Source organism: Lygodium microphyllum, chromosome 19, assembly GCF_053477565.2.
Source record: "Lygodium microphyllum isolate KBCC chromosome 19, Lygodium_microphyllum_v1.1.10, whole genome shotgun sequence".
Classification (NCBI taxonomy): Eukaryota; Viridiplantae; Streptophyta; class Polypodiopsida; order Schizaeales; family Lygodiaceae; genus Lygodium; species Lygodium microphyllum.
This window is the reverse complement of record NC_141153.1, coordinates 125,149,181-125,163,860: the sequence shown is the minus strand read 5'-3', so window position 1 is coordinate 125,163,860 and position 14,680 is coordinate 125,149,181.

Sequence of the window (14,680 nt, the reverse complement as noted above, 5' to 3'; positions counted from 1 at the left end):
AACATGAACTCATGGGTAATAGCCCGTGAAGAAGTAGAGGAGGGCTCAAATGATTTAGTAGCATTTTTCGCCCTTGAATGAACGTGAGGGTATTTTTTCCAACACTTCTCAAGATGAATGCCCTTCCCACAATGTCGACATGTAGTCTTCTTTAAATCTGTCAAAGCTCAAGGAAGTCTTTGGATATTTACTCTAGACCCTTGGAAAAAGAAATGCAATGAGCTGGAAAATAACTAGCTAGTGTGAACACTCCTCAGTTGAACTGAAAAAGAAATGCATGCTCTAGAAAGAGCTACCTCTTCTGTCAAAACACATGATAGACTAAGTGTGAGAGAGATCCTATTGTCCTTATCCGATTGAGGCTCACATGCAAAAGATGATAGTGCATGACGAACATGATTGCTAACAATAACCTCTTGTGTTGTGTTTCAAGATCAAAGATAAGTGTAAGGAAAACTAAAATACTACCTCTCTCCTTCCTACAAATAGAGGAATGTATGAATAACTATTGATTCAAGATCATTAATGTAAGACGAGTGTTTCACTACCTTGGCTATTCAATTTGGGTGGCAATCATGAAAATACAAAATTTCGAATAGTTGTAGAACAAGGTGGATGCCAAGATAGTAGCCTATCACTCTCTTCCAATAAGCGATAGTGGGAGGATAATTATTCTTAATTCAAACATCAATCTAGCAACTGCCTTTGTGGCCATGGCTAGTTCTTTGATGAAGTCTTACTAGAATTCAACGAAGAAGAAAGTTGGGGAGTTCATTTGCAAACACACTAACTTCTTAAGGTGGCATGCAATTGTCTAGTCCCTAAGGAGTGACTTAAAAGCTAATAGGGGAATCAATGCTCAAGCTATCAGTAGTAACAAAGCAGCTAGGCTAGTCTTCAAGTTGATCCTTAGATTTGATATGGACATAGATTGGGCCCATATTATCGCCCCATTGGAACAAAGGGGCCTCCCTACTAAAGGCAAGTGGGCCAATCTAGGGTGGGAGGATGCTCTTATAGCCAACTTGGATTTCAAGTTTAATGTTTCAATGACTACCAACTTCCTATTCAAATATTGGAAGGCGATGATCAAGACTCTATACTCTCTGTGATGTTGGAAGAGGTAGTGATGCATCCCTAGGTCATCACATATGGCTCTCTTCTTTTGCATATGTGTATCAAAACATTGGAGATAGTGATATAGTCAATGAGATGCCAATCAATATCTCCAAGAATAGGAAAGACATTGAAAAAAAGAAGAACGACAATTTCATCACCCTCCATGAAAGCTAGAAGCCTATCTTTCCAAGGGACCATTGGAGAATTTGGAAGTCCAAGGTTAGAAGAGTGTGGAAAAGCACCCATCCTAACAAATTTAACATGCTACTATGGAATATTTATACTAAGAACTAAGCACTAAAGATTGGGTTGTGAAGTTCATGAGGGTTTCTCCTTTATGCTTACTCTACCGTAGGAGTAGGGAAACTACCTTGCATGCTTGCACCACCTTAAAAGCATGGAAACTATCATGCATGCTCTTTGGCATTGCTCATAAGCCCAAGCAATTTGGAAGTGAACCAAGGTTTGGGCTCAATCCATAGGTTCAAATGCTATTGTCAAACTTAACATAGCACTATTTGAAGGCGTGAGCAAGGCTTGATGAATAATCTTTGAAGGTCTAGAATATAATTACAACAATCGTTATTAGAGCTCTTTGGTGCAATAGGAACAAAATTGCCATTTATAAGAGATCTAGACTAAAAAATGATGTTCATTTTGCATGCTTTGTAAGAGATGTTCTTTGTACCTTGAGGAAGATAGGAAAAAAGAGCATGTCTTTAAGGTTGCATACAAGTAGTTGAAGAAAGAGAGGGCATGAAGTTTTTTTATATACCTACAACATCTTAAACAACGGATTGCAAATATTCAAATAACAATATCAAATATATTCTTCACATTTTAAAAAAGTTTCAAAATTAATTACAAAATTTCAAAAAGACCTTTAAATTTTATAAAAGAAGGTTTGAATATGTGAACTTTACAAAGTTTTTTGCTATGCAATGGCAATACGTCTTACTACTATATTATTTTTTATGTAGGTTCAGAAAGCCCCAAACCTCCAGAGGGCTCCCCGAACCTACCCCTTTTTTAAAAAAAATCATTTTTTAATTGTAGAGGCGAGCACAAGCTCAACCACCAAGATCCATAGACCGCTTATTGTTCAAGCGTTCCAAGCCGAGCACTAATGGCTACCTCTCACATAGCCGATGCGCTATCTGTCTCTACGAGTGTAGCAAGCTTACCTCCAAGCCCGATCGAGTTTCCTCCTCTCCCAAGCACTCTGGTAGCTCCACGATCCAAGTGCAAGTTTCAAGTGAGCTCCATCCTCATGCTCCAAGCTCCATTGCCACGAGCAAGAGAAGAGAAGAGAAGAGAAGAGAAGAAGAGAGGGGAAGATAGATAGCTTCTCCACCACGGTCCCTCACCCTTACACACACTCCCTCACACTCTCATAGTCCCTCTCTCAAGCACAAGCTCAAGCACAAGCTCAAGCAGCAACAAGCAAGAAGAAGAAGAAGAAGAAGAAGAGAGCTACTTTTGGCCACACACAAGAATGAGCTTCTCATTCACTTTTCAACTTTATATACAAAACCCTAAATCCCTTTTGGGCGGTCATCCCCTTATCCCGTTTTTTACATGGGCGGCCGTGGCCTAGGCCCTTTTTCCCATTGTCCTCCTATCTTCCTAGCTTCCTTCCTACCGCCCATCTTACAAATTGCATGAGTGAGAGCACGACGCTCTTAAAATAAATCATGGTGCGCCTTGCACTCTTTTACAAAAGTGTTGACATGCGCTTTGTCTTGTGCACCTTTTTCCTTGATTTAGGACTTTTTTGCACTTCTTGTGTTTCCAAATTATTCTCGGTGTGCCTTCATCTTCCGTTTCCCTTTTTCCTTGGCCGTGTCTTCTGCTTTAGATTTTTCGGAGTTTCCACCTTGTTCATCTGAGGGTTAACATTACCTTCCTCCTAGAGGAGTGCCATTCTCATGGCACTCATCGTCGTAGGTAGCAGGCTTTGGCATGCATTGAAGACGTGGGTGGAAAGGATATCTGTGGTTTGGCTTGGAGGAGTTTTGGTGGTGGTGTGAATGAAGGTCATTGGGAGCAGGTTGTTGGCTTGGGTGGTTGGTGGTAGGGTTGTTGGAGTTGGTGATAGGGATATTCTTTGTTGGGAATTGCACTGATGGGTGGCATTGGTGTTGGTTTTTGGGGATTCTACACATGATGATTCTTTAGTGGGCTTGCATGATGATAAAGGACAAGAGTTCAAATTTGAGTGTTGATGAAGAGCTGATGGTACTTTCGTTGGAGTCTTTAATACCTGCAATTGAAAACCTCTCATATGGTCTCTCCCTAGGGGTTAGTACTAGTCTTCTGATTGTGTGCACAAGACGTAGTTTGATTAGTTTGGGAGAGAGGTCAAACTCTAGGCAAGGCGAGAGCAATGTTCTGCACTTGAGGACCCAAACTATTTATAGATTGTGATGCAAATATTATGTGAGTGCATGTGCATACTTAGATATTATGTAGCTAGAAGACTGCTGGTCTGGTTCCTCGTAGCAATGTGTGGATGAAGCAAGGGTTCAATGGGGTGGAAAAATTTATTGATGTTGAGGAGAACTACTCATGAAACCTTCTTGAGACATCATTTGCGATTTTGACAACACGATGTAGCATAATTGAGCTCATTGACGTCTTAGCTTTTGGTACCTGGTGGATACTTGTATTGTTCAAAGAGTACGGTGTATTTTCCATGGTCATTCATGTCTTGCTTACCACTATTAATTGCAATGGTACTACTTAGATGGAGTGCGAAAAAGAATTGTGCAAATAGTTCAGGGTGACAAGTCTAACCATAGGCGAGACAAGCTCCCTAGGTATGTCCCGCCCTTGATGTGCCCTGAACCATTGTGGGGGATGTGTAAAGGGCTAGGGAACTAGGGACGGAGCCAACTGACCAAGGTCACTGGACGTACCTAATTTTAGGACCCCTAGGTGTTGTTTGTTTTCTCTTTTGTTGATTTCTCTCTTCTTATTTTTTCACATTTTTTTGGATAAAATAAATACAACCAATTCAATATATTGAGGCTACTAGCCTTTCATTTGGACTAAGAAATGTTGAGATCCAAAGACTGTGAAAAATGGATATTACAAGGATGATTGTGTCACTAGCCTCGCTGCCAGAGGAATAGTTGTTGAGATGGAGAGATACACTTGAGATTTTGTAAACCTCTTTGTAACACGTTGTCGCAGCGCGTAGGGTTGAAGGCCACCACAAGGGTTTGGCAAGAAAACTGGACAAGATAGATAAAGATGTGTCTTCAAGAGATAAGTAGATTACAAGTAATGATTAAAGGTTCAAGAGGTACTTCACCATCAATCATAGGGGTTTGAGAGAGAAGAATGTATGGGGGTTCAAGAGCTTAGACTCCGGAGATGGTAGAGATAAGAGAAGAGTTGAAGGTTTCAAGCCAAGTTCTTAAAGATGTTAATAGAGCTTCCAATTGCATGCTCTTAGCAAATATCACAAGAGTATTATCTCATAAGTTCTAACTCAAATCAAGCTTGTTTTCTTGACTATAAGAGCAATAAAAAAAATCAAGTACAATATGCTATCATGTATCATAAACAACTTTGCATCCCATCGTTCATACATGATGCCATAGCATGAATCAACTTTGCATGATTACATTCAATGTAGACTGTTAGGGACAAAAGCTTATGAGCCAATTACAAGGCTTGTAGGGCAAAGAGACTTGCTTCAAGAGAGCTTCAAATTGAGTTCCTGATAAGGATAAGTTACCACAACCAAGAAATAAGAGAAAAAGCTCCTCTTAATTCAACTCAAAGCATCTATAATGATCTACAAACATTGCCCTTCCATAGGGGCATATAGTACTTTCATATTTTGACAAGATGTCTTTTGTAGAGTAAGAAATGATTTAAAAAAACATTGATGTAGCTAACTCTGTGAATATGGCTGAAGATATCAGCCCAAATATCTTTCGAAATTTACCTCTGATGATAGCATAAACTTCTCCTAATATGGTGTTGGAGCATTCGGTGTCGAAAGTCCACCACAGGGGTAAGAGACAATAGGGTGAAGGAATATTCATGGAGAGGAGTAGACGGAAGAGAAGGGGTTCAAAGAAATTGAAGACATAGAAGAATGCTGCCAAAAAGAATTAGAAAATATAGAAGAATACTAACAAAGATGAAGCTTGTCAATTTGTTCTTGTATTATAAGAATATAAAACTCTAATAGACAAAAACGTGTATAAAATAATACCTTCCTCTATGCTGCTCAGATCACCAATTTGATGCTTCCATTGGCTCCGAAAGGGGGGTAAAATATCAAGACACTTGACCAGAATTTAGCCAGATCGCTCCTTCTTCATCTCCCACTTTGGAGTTTGTTCACGGCTTGAAAATAGCGATCGCGTGTCGCGCGATTTTGCCAATCTCTCTTTTTACATAAAATCCTCTCAAATTAGCTGAAGGCTGCATGCTTTCTTTTACATGTTATCATAATCTAGAAGTTGTGTACAGTTTTATGGATTTTTACAAGAGATAATATCTGAAATATCATAAATTGGCTAAACTTATCCAAAATCTAATATTTTGAACCATGGACACTAACACTAATGTCTAATATGACATTGGCTCTCTAAATCAATAAGAAAGCCACACTAGATTTTTTTACACGGTGTGCATGTAGCAGCATGACATCCACCCCCTCCTAACCTGCACATCCTCTGACATGTGCCAAAGTCTTACGAATCTGCAGTGTCAGAAGAAGTATCTTATGCCATGTCAATGCCTTCATCTTTTGCCTCTTCTTCTTCCTTTATGTCTTTATGCTCTTGAAGTATCCAAATCTTCTAACTTATGTTGAACTTTCTATTCGTTTGAAGAGTTTGATTCTTTTTCCAGCTATAGGTATCTTCATGCTTGTCCCATCCAATTCAGCCAATGAATATGTGGCATTGTCATGAACGACCTTTACCACATACGAGCCAAACCAACGCTTTACCATCTTCCTAGAAGCACTGTATTGATTGTCTAGGCTACTGTCATAGACAAAAACCCAATCATTTTCTTGAAATACTCTTGGCCGAAGTCGATGTCGCTTATCAAATCTTCTTTTGTTCTTTAGTCTTGCTATCTTTAGCTTCTCAATAGCTGCTTGAACATCTTTAAGCCTTCTTTCTAGCTGCCATATGCACAAAGTCAGCAACTCTTCTCTATTGATGCCTTCCTCCCAAGGTAGAAGACTCCATGTGAGAATAGATTCTTCAATTGGCATAATTGGATATTGTCCATGCATTAGTTCAGTTGGCATATAGCCAGTCATTATACTATGAGTAGTCCGGTCAGTCCATAATGCAAAAGGTAGCATTTTAGGCCATTCTTTGATCTTTCCTCTACAAGACTTTGCTAGAGCTTTGAGAATAGGCCGGTGCCCTCTCTCACTTTTCCCATTGCCTTCAGGGTTGTAGATTGATGTTAAAGCCAACTTAATACCCAATTGAGCAAAGAAATTGTGTGCCTCATCAGCATCCAACTCTCCTCTATCTGTAGTTACTTTACCCACACAACCATATCTGCAAAACACATCTTCAAGCAAAAAATGACAAACAACTTGAGTGATCTTGGTTGTTAAGGCTTTGCCTTCAACTTGATTGGTTAGATCCTCTTTTGCAAGCACTAAATATCACATATTCCATATTCCTGTAGGCATGGTTACAAGATCAATAACCCATTTATAATGTATAGTCAAGGGATAAGTCGATTGTAACCCATCTCGATGCTTGACCATAGAATACATAAGACACACATAACAGGTTTCAAAAAAATGTGCTATGTCCTGATACATATTTTCCACCAATATTTTTCTTTGACTTTACTAAAAGGTTTCCCATATGCCTCTATGGCCAGCCCATAAGCTTTCATGAAATTCCTTCATTACCTATTGTTGCAATCTTTTGTTACCTAAAACTCGGACATGCGATCCTTTCTTCTTCTTTGCGTGCTTCCATAAATGCCCTTCTTCAAGAAAAAAGCCATAAGCTTTCCTCTTAATATGCTTGAACTCTTCATCAGTCCAAGACTCCTCCTTCTTCATTGTGCTCAAATATTGGCCAATCTTCAACCAATCTTCTTCAAGGAAATGAACTAAAACTTGAGCGATGCAATAAGTATGTTGGCTTCTAGTTGACGACCCTTCTTCCATAGATAAATCTTTGATCTTTGTTGTTGTATGTTGTTTTGCAGCAGTACCTTTTCGTGTTCTTAGTGTACTTAATGCTATATCATTAAAAAGATCAATTTCACCTGCAAGATTTAGCTTTGGGTTTGTATATGTAGTAAGTGAAAAGGTACTTTCAGCAACCATGGAATGAAATTTAGCAAGTATAGATTCTTCAGCTTCATCTTCTTCCATAATCTCTTCTTCATTTTTATATCTTGCATGTGACAGCATGTCAGCAACTGGATTCGTCTTTCCTACAATATGCTTTAATTCGGGATCGAAAGATTTAATATATGCAATCCATCTTAGCATAGCAATGTTGGGTGTAGAGTAGTTGGCAATCATGCCCAAGAGTGGAAGACAATCAGTTTCTACCACTACAGAAGCACCTATAAAGTATTCATGATCATACTTTAATGATGTTACAACTCCCCACAATTTCCTTTTTACTTGTGCATACCTTCTTTGATGTTCATTGAGAACCTTTGCTCCAAAATGAATTGCATACCTGCTACCTTCAAGGTCTTCTTGGCCAATAGCCTATCCTATCCCAATGGAACTTGTATCCACAGTAAGGATGATGGGTTGACCATTTGAATAATCAGCCCTTTTGAGAGTGGGGGACTAAAATTAACAACCTCTTTAGCTTGCGTACAATGAGAGTATACTCTTTCCCCCAAGAGAATCTTTGGCCTTTTCTTAATAATTGATAAAGATTTTTGGCTACATGAGAAAAACGTGGTATCCATACGAGATAGAATACACATGTGTCAAGCAATCTTCTCACCTCTGAAATATTTATGCATTTTTCTTGCATTCTGCTAATGGCATCTATCTTGATTGGTGAAGGTTTACGTCCGTAGGGGCCACACAGATGCCCGACCACTAGGACTTCTTCTACTCCAAAAATCGACTTAGCTCCAGAAAGGGTAAGATGTACCTCTTCTAGCCTTGTCAAAATCCTATCACAATCATGAATATGGTTAACTACAAATATCCTACATCCATCTTCATCAAGCTCCTCATTATTTTCATTGACTTCACATCCCTTGATAGGTACATCATCAAGAAATGGAAGAGTAAGTGATGGAATAAAGTCCCTTAAGACTTTGTGCATGGCATTCATCATATGGGCTATGGAGTTTGTTGCACCTTGTGGTAGAGTGCACATGCGGACCAATCCAAGAGGTGTCTTCATTGTGGTAATGTCTCAACTTTCTAATGAAAGTTGAAATTGGTCATATCCTGAATATAGGTCACCAATAGAATAAATTGCTCTACCTGCAAAAGCTTCAGTAAACTCATCAACAATTGGACTCGAACCAACATTTCGGATTGTGACACGATTAACAAGCTACTGTAGATCTTGGATGAATCGTAAAAATCCATTTTTCTTGGGTACGGTAAACCATCGATTTGAGTAAGGTACTGAAGAATGTTCTAAAATCTTCATTCAGATCTTTTCATTTAGAAGTTCCAATAATTTGGGCAAATGCGCCCTTGGAACAGGAATAGGCTTGAGGTTCCAAGGCACATGTGGGACCGTAAAAATGACCATAGGAGCCACAATATTTGGATCCACACAACCTATTTCACTTGGTTAAAATGCAAAAGCTTTTCCATGTTTCATTAGCATTTACATAAAATAGTGTTTTTCAGCCGGTGAAAGAAAAGAATTTTCATCTATTTTGAGCTCTTTTATACTTTCAGATGTGAACTTGTGACCAATGTTGGATGGATCACGAAAACTTAGCTGATTTGATGCCCTATCAGTCAACCCTTGACTTTTAGGAGGCAGTGGGACTGCCACATGCTTGACTTTCTTATCCACCATCTTATATTTTGTCTCCACTTATGCTTCAGCCTTGTTGAGTAAACCAATGTCTTCTTGCTCAACAAATTCTTGAATTGTTCGATAAAAATCCAATGTAAAAACTTCTATGGACTGATTTTCTATATGAGCAACTACATATATTTCAGTCAATGTGTCGGTAGTAATCAATCCAAAAAAATGCCTGAAATATCTTCATTTTCAGCCACCATCATGTCATCAATTGTCAGCATCCTTTTTACATGACATAAATATTTTATTTCAGCTTTACTCATGGCTGGAAGAGACTTATAAACAACCCATACTATTGGCTGTACATACATATAGATTTGCTAGAGACAGTTTTTGTAGCATAAGGAGGTTTAATCTTTTTACATGATACACTGCCATAGCCTCCTTTTATAGCAGTGCAGCCTAAAAACCCTTGAATTCTTGGGCATTAGGAGGCACATGATAATCACATAGTCGATCTCTGTTTCGATGATGGTTAACACACACAATAAGAAATTGGATAGCTCGTTCATTATCCTTGCTTCGGATTCGAGCATAGAAAGAACCATCATCAAAAGCTTTTGTTTCCAAGCGAGCTTAAAAAATGTAAGGTTGCCCAAGAATGATAGGGTAACTACAAGAGTCTTGAACAAAAAAGTGAAAATTAACTTTTATGTCTCCAATAGTTGCCTGCACATTAGGACATGCATCATATAACTCTCCAGAAGAGTTGTTTGTAGCTCTCATCTGCCAACCTGGATCAACATCTATGGGCCATTGCTACTTTCATAGAGATTCTTTGCCATGACGTTTATCTCCAAGTCATGGTCTAAGACTGCAATACATGGTGTTTCTTTTTCTCCAATTTTGACGACTGTCTCTGTTGTTGCTCTTGCCCAATGCGTACGGGAGTAGTGATTGCTTGGAATGAACCAAGCCTCTTCCTCCTCATGCATGTGCTGTAGACAACCTTCTTTTTGAGAGATGGGTTGCCCAACTGGTTTGGACCAGCCGACCATTACATTTTCAGCTTTCACTTCTTTAATTTTTACATTCATGCTTTCTTTATTTTCAGCTTCAATGCTGAATTAATTCTTTAACTGTTTCAAGATGAATTCCTTGTGAAGTTGGCTTCTCTTCATCTTGCACAAAAACTTGAAGAACTTGCAAAAAAGCATACACTGTTTCTTCAACTTCATCACCAACATATTGTCTTTTCCTTTTCATTACATTAATAATTACATCATGGAATTCACGTTTGGTAATTCCAAGAATTTCGCCTAAGGTGAATTCAATTTTGCTTTCCAGAAATTGTTCTTTTCGGACTCGTTTGAGATCGGTTGCAGATTCTATGTCAGACTACAATTTGTAGCCTGGTTACTTGCCTTTCTTATTTTCTTTGGTCTTCTTTGTTTGTGGCACATTTTCCGTCTCTTGATCTGGGGTTATATTTTCAACAAGCTTTGGTTGTTCAGGCTTTCTTCTAGTTGCCCGTTTCAGAGGGCTAGAAGAGGAAGGCCTTGGTTCATCTTATCTTCTTCTCTTTTCTTCAATCAAGACTTCTTTATGATTGACGTCAGCCAAATGTGCAAAGGCGAAAAAAGAATCTACCAGTTTTTTCCAACTAGTTATTCCTCGAATGCACTGACTAGTGTTAGCCAAATCTTATTTGGCTGCTTTACCACGTTTCCTTTGATCTAGTGCCTGCATCCATACTTTAGATTGCACATTAGCTTTACATGCTTTCAAATTTGATTTAGTTGGTTCAATTTGCAGCCCATAGGTAGCTGCATCAATTGCTGCGTGGGCATTCTTTACAACTAAATCTTCTAGTCTTTTCTTTATTCCACCATTGCCAAAATTTGGCTCCAATGGAAGACCAGTTTCAACTACATGAAATTTTCCATCTTTCCAAAAGATGAGCTTCTGTGCTTCAGCCTCACGGAAGGCAAAACACTCCCCTTGTCATGTTGTTGGCTATCACACCAAATACAATGCCTCTTAAAGCCTTCTCTCATGGGTCTTTGAGTTGTTGATCGTCCTCGTTCTTCAACTTTGGCATCCAGCTTCTCCACCTTGGAACTAATTTTTGTAAGATTCAGATGAAGGTCATGCATGCTTTTAATGAGTTCATCGATGACATCATTTTTAGAAGGAATAGAAGAAGAAAGAGTTGGTTGATAAGTCAAAGGAATAGGGCATTTTGAAGGTGGAACAAGCTCCATCAATGGAGTTATTGAAGTTGAAGTAGAGCCCAATCTTAGTTGCATCTGCTCTCTTTGAGCAATCATGTTAACTGCATTAGTAACATCTGTCCATGCAATCTTGAATCTTGATTCAGAGGTAGCATCTTCTAGGCGATTAGCAAGCTTCTCTTGCAGAATGGAATCTATAGCCTTAAGGAACAATTCAATCTTCTGACCTTCCATGCTTTGTTGGTCTTCAGTATCAAGTTGCCCAGATTTACTTTCAAACTCATGGTATAAAGCTGTTGCAGCTAAATCTTTGTTGGGTTTCTCAACCCAATCAGTGAAACTTTTCTTCGTCACAAGGCCAGAGTCTTCTAAGAAGAATTCTTCGCGTAGGGATTTTTTGAAAGCAGCCCAATCCGCATCTTGATGAAAAAAGCCATGGATTCTTCCTTGGCCCATTACCTTGGGCCAATCTAGACAACAAAGGCAAAAAGGCCACACCACACACAAAGACATGTATAGGTTGCATTCGGACTGCATCTAGTCAAAATGAAATCCAACAATATCAAGATATAACTGCGCGGATGACTAGACATGACAACCCTAACGATAGATGCACCTTGAACGGCATTGCACAGATGACCAAGACATCAGTGGAGGATCCACATCTAGTTGTGCAGTTGGGGACTCAAAGGCATGTATCAGAAGGCTTGAATTTATAAGCCAAGACCCGAAGATGAAGACATAGTACCGCCTGCCTATCTTAAGGTTAAACTCACCGCAAAAAGAGAGCATAGTGTTGATGCTCTCATCGATGAAGGAGCAGATTTTAATATCTTGACCTATAAAGCATGGACCCTATTAGGCCAACCAAAGCTCACACCAACTAATGCAAATCTTAGTCCTTATAGGGGACACCTACAAGCACTTATAGGGAAGTGCAAAATCCTTGTAACTATTGAGACTAAAAGCTATCATATTCCATGTTCCTCCAAATAGTGCTAATTGTGGAAAGAAAACCCTCCTAAGACGACCCTTCAAAAGGGTGACGAAGTGTGAGGCCGATTACGTAGCATAGAGGATACACTTGACATTACCCGGTGGGAGGATACTCACAACCTTTAGTAAGGGTAACCTCATCAAACCTCGAGGGAAGGACAAGGAACATTCTGATATACCAAGCAAGTCTATTGATGAGAGCAAGGACTTGTTGAAAGAGTTAATACAAGTGCAAGTTGAACAAAGAGAACCAATGAGCAAGGCCATGCTTGAAACTAGAAGATTAGAAGCAATGCCAAGGATAGGCTTTGGACTTACAAATATCGTAGAAGGCCACAAAAGAAGCCCAAGCCGTATAAACAAAGGTATAGATGGAGAGCCAGCACAATACTACGATGGATATCCAAAGCATTGCTACGTGCTCAAGGGTATTACGCAGATAATCGATGGATTTGGGTACCAAAGCCCCCTACTAAACCACCTCTATTAGCTGAAGGCCAAATCATATCAAAAGTGAAGAAGTGCAATAGGAAATCTAAACGAAAAACCAAGTCTCGAGGCAAGAAACCAAACATGACTATTCGAAGGATAGATCCTCAGCCTAGCATGCCTAACACGCGGATGTTAGGTAAAACCGTCAAGTGTGCACAAAGACCACTAGTGCCCAAGGAGCCTATGACTTCTCAAGGGGATAATGAGCACCACATGTGCAATGTTGCTCATGATCAGGCTAATTGCTCAATAAAGAAAATGGTAGAGTCATCTAATAGCCGTGAGCAAATATTCTAGCCAGTATCAAAGCCACTTAGGAGTCCCAAGTCTCCTATACTCTCTTTCCCTAAACAGACACAGGAAGCACAACAACAGTCGTCAAATGCGACTACTCAATTCCAATCTCTATCTCTATCGAAGCTTTCGAATGTCCAAGAGGTGGGACATGACACCACCCTTAGCTCTCAACCTAAGGATATGCATGTGCAATCCATTATGACTAGCTCAACTAATGCACCCGCACAAGTGAATACTCAACAGGCAACAAAAGACACGACCACTTCCGACTTGCCTAAGGACTTGGCACCGCAATCCACCAACGATAGCCAGTCCAGTGAACTAGCAGCTATTGTTCCCAACCAAGAATTGGACGAGGAGCCAAACAAGGGAGAATTGACCAAAGAGCTAGACTCTCCAAGAGGAGAGGCAGTTGTACCCTCACAACCTCAAAGGCTGTTCAATAGGCTATGGTTATGTCCCATATGGACATGCCAGAAGAAGAGAACGCTGGGGTCCAACCGAGCACATCAACATCTGACCTAGTTTAGGGTCCTGAGTCCTTAAAGGATACACCGCAATTGCCCAAGAAAAAGAGAAGAAAACAATGAAAACAACGGCAGTTGCTAATGGCTGTGGATACCAAGAACATTGAGACCAAGAGCGCTGAAGAGCTGAGGAATAAAGCATCCCCCAGAAGGTAGATCGAAAACAGGGGAAAGCCTGCAAACAAAGACAACGCCCCGTGTACATCCTCAGAGGTATTGGTCAGGGCTTCCCATGGTGGCCATGAGGATTGCATGCCCTCCACTTGGAGGTGGGAATGGTCACACAACTTCTAGATGTGTGGTGAGAGGACCCTAGGAGCTCAGCCTGTCAAACCCAAACTTTTATCCTTGCACTTGACTATCATTGTTTGTGCATGTTGGTATTATCTATACACAGTTACAAAACTCATTGTTCATTTATGTACATATTTATGAACCCATATCACTTCGTGAGGATAAAAACCAATTGTAGAACTCGGATTGTACTGGAGTGTGGCACACACATCCAGTACTTGTAGTAGCCTACACAATAACAATAGATATTTTGCAACATCGAGTAGCATGGTACCTTGTCCAAGTCTACTTGCAACATATAGCTCCTCCTTAGTGAGAACCTTATCAACCAAAGAGTTTTCTTGGCTAGTTCCAGCTAAGTCCGTACCCCAAATGGCAATTAGCACTCAAAAGGAAGTTGGTGCCGCATAGGTTGGGTCTCTTTGAGACTACCATTTGGCCAATCACTCCTATGAGACCGTCATAATCTAGGCTCCTAGTTCGACCATTGTAATGCAGTTTTCAAACCAACCTTTTTCAAATTGGCTTCGACCCTCTGATTGTTGCTTTAGTTACTCTATCTCTAAGAGATTTGGTTGGCAAAGTGCTTCGTTAAATGTCACAGTTAAGCATAGTTCGTCAGTCTCCTCATCAGGGATGAGTTGTATGTGCTTATGCAGGAGCGTGTCATAGTGGTCGTTAAGATATTCTTACTCTTGGATATGGCAACTATTCTTCAAGCTAATCCCTAGGTAATGTGCCCATG